This window comes from Asparagus officinalis, chromosome 9 (assembly GCF_001876935.1).
Source record: "Asparagus officinalis chromosome 9, Aspof.V1, whole genome shotgun sequence".
In the NCBI taxonomy this organism is placed as follows: domain Eukaryota; kingdom Viridiplantae; phylum Streptophyta; class Magnoliopsida; order Asparagales; family Asparagaceae; genus Asparagus; species Asparagus officinalis.
In genome coordinates, this window is record NC_033802.1 from 61,727,370 (window position 1) to 61,730,750 (window position 3,381).

Genomic DNA, 3,381 nt, shown 5'->3' on the forward strand with positions numbered 1-3,381 from the left:
GGGTAAGGCCGGAGGAGATTAATCTGCATCTCATTACGGCTAATGTTGGAAGATTGAGCAGCCGTGGAAGATCGTAAGAGATTTGGGTGAAGATTCGTGAAGAAAATCCCCTTTACATCGAAGAGGGATATATATAAACTCTGAGGGTGACATGTGGCAAGATCAGGATGGTCGACTCAATCTAGTATGAATGGATGTGATTAACCTTAAAATCTAAATGGTCCTTTCATTAAATGAAGCGCCACCCTCTTTACTCCACAACCACTCCACTTGAAAATTGAAGCGATAGCATCACATAGCAATCAATAACGTCAATAGCGTCAATAGCGTCCCTTCGCATGCCTAATAAAGGCACTTTGGAGCTTACCACTTTATGACTGTTCAAATTACGGTCGACACAACTCGCCCAAATAGTGGTGTTAGACAGTCCTTCATGGAGTCGACTCAAACAACATAAGCACTCATCCTTGGTAAAGAAAAATGTCGTCCACTTAGCCTGTTCAACTTGGCAATTTCTATGATCAGCTAAGGGATATTTGGAAGTCACCGAGTTGGCTGACTCTGATTCAAGCACTTGTCCTTATCTATAGAAATGAAGATGTGTGAGACCTTGAACCCCTTTTTTTCAAGTCTAAGGCCTATATCCCTAAACCAATATATCATTATGGATGCTGCATAGACAAAAGGATAATCAACAGACGATTCGAGACTCAAGGCTGAGTTGACTCGCCATAACAGCTTGGAGAATAACTCAAGACAGATTCTGAAGTGGCTAAAAAATACCTTTTATTCACTTCTTTCAAGAATATTTACAGAAAGTAACATTTACAAGATAGCATATGGCGATGCAGAAAAATCTTAGGAGGCTAAAACGCAGAAATCCTAGGGGAGATCTATGCCCACTCCAGGAGTCAGAGGCAGGGAGCTACTGGCAACATGTGGTGAAGGAGTTAAGTGCATCTGCCGCTCGGCCCCGTCACTTTTTGTGACGCCCCTGGGTTCACACAAGGCTGCAGTCCAAGGTGAAACCAAGAATGTCAAACCTGCCTTGCACCACACCGTGCAATAACATGTCTCACCATCACAATTAACATCTGTCTAGTGGAATCAATAACAGGTGTAGGTACAAAAGAAAATTAAAGATATTGCAAGACACAACTGATGGAATAATAGTGATCACATAGTATTTCATCATCCAACATACAGGAATATAAAGTCAATGTCTGAAATGAACAAACTGGAGTTCTTAATACATCCCAAATACAACAAGTCTGAGTAAAGGAAATAAGGCACACAGCCTTTACAACATCTAGGAATAAAGTCCTCAACCGTCTAAACAAAGTCTATAGTGGAGCTCCATAATAAAACATAGCTAGAATAGACAGTCGAACACTAAAGTGTGTCGTCATCAACCTGCGACTCTCAGGGCTCCTGGCTCGTGACCTGAAAGGGGGAGGGACAACGAGCGTCAAAGCGCTAGCGAGCAACATCACAACCAACCCCAAGGGAGAGGGCTCATTGTATAAGAAAAATACAGTTATCACAAAGTATATATATATATATAAACAATTACCCTAACAATAAACAATGGGTCTTAATACTTATGAAGTTTCAACACGGGCATAGGTACGTCGAGCGAAATAATCCAAACAAGAAAACCCTCATGTATATACCTTGTATCCCAAATTGAAAATCCTTAAGTACCAAACCCAGAGTCCTAAATGTAAACAGAAATAAGCAAAAAGAAAATACAACATGTCTCCGAACATATATATATTGTATTATGTGACGTCCCACATAATTACCATGTCGTATTTGACATAAGTGTCATATCATACTCTCAATATATGTGGTGTCATATTCTTCATAAGTGTCATGTCATAACTCATGTGAAATGTCGCATGCATGGTTAATAAAGATGTCCAGTACATGAATTAGATATAGAGATTTCCCAACACATGAGATAAATGGATAATTGCCCAACACGAGGACTGAAATGGATTATAGTCCAACACGAGGACTTCTATGGATTATAGTCCAACACGAGGACTGTGCAACTGAGCAAGTATTAGTGATATACAAGGCATGGTTTACTTATGCAAAACTCACACTCAACTCGTCGTGTGATTCTAGGCAAGTATTTCAGGCCATCTATCATGCATAGATGCTTAGTACAACTGAAGATCAAAGTTAGGTGATCGAGGCAAGCGCTCTAACGAGTGTACTATACAGCAGAAACAAACAGGGCAGGAAAAACTGTGCGGCGGTCGACCGCAGAACCCACTCCGGTCGACCGCTCGCAGGCCCGAGAACTACTGGGCTCAGAAGCTGAGCGGCGGTCGACCGCAGAGGTCATGCCGGTCGACCGCCCAAAGCGCAGAAACGATTCTGCAGGCAGGAACGCGCGACGGTCGACCGCTGAGTCCTATGCGGTCGACCGCTGGGCGGACAGAACCTCATTCTGGGTTCTGTCAGCTACCGAACTCATACAAAAACTTGGGGATTTCTATACCCATTATACTATAACCTTTTAATAGAGAACTATGGTAATAAACAACAAGTTTAAATGGTTAAAACCTCATTATCAAAATCCCAAACCTTAAACAACATGATTTTAAAAGTTCTTAAATAGTAAAAATGAGTTTAACTCTCATAAAAGTGCTTCAAATCAAAAACTCATTTATTAAACATCATTAATGAACTTTTTAAGACTGAAATATATGATTCTTGCATCCCATGCCATAAGATCTACTTATCTACACAAAATACGATTTTGGGCTCCATAAAAACCGAATAAAACTCAAATCCAAGCATAAAAAGGAAAAGGGATGAAGTTGGGCGGGATGTTACTCGCCTACGACGAAAACGAAGCCCTAGATCTGGAGGAAGATGATCCCTCTCGCTGAATCCACCAACAATCACTGCTAGAATACGGGGTTTTGCCGACGAAATTATAGCGACGGAAATATCTGTCGCTATAAGACGTGTTATAGCGACGGATAATTCTGTCGCTATTATTCCGTCGGCAAAATTATTTTGCCGACGGAAAATCATTTTTAGCGACGGAAATTCCGTCGCTAAAAACTTTAACTTTAGCGACGGAATATCCGTCTCTAAAATAATTTTAGCGACGGAATTTCCGTCGCTAAAAAATGTTTAGCGACGGAAATTCCGTCGCTAAAAAGTATGAGCTGGCAAAAAAATTGGGCGAGGGCGTGCCCAAAAAATTTGGGCAGCCCGCGCCCGAGAGAGGGATTTATCCCAAATCCCTCTCTCAATTTCATTTCCCCCTCTCTCTTCATCCCCGCCTCCTCTCCCCCTTCTCGTTCTCTTCGCCAGCGCCGGACCCGCGCCGCCGCCCTTCCACCGACGAGCCGCCAC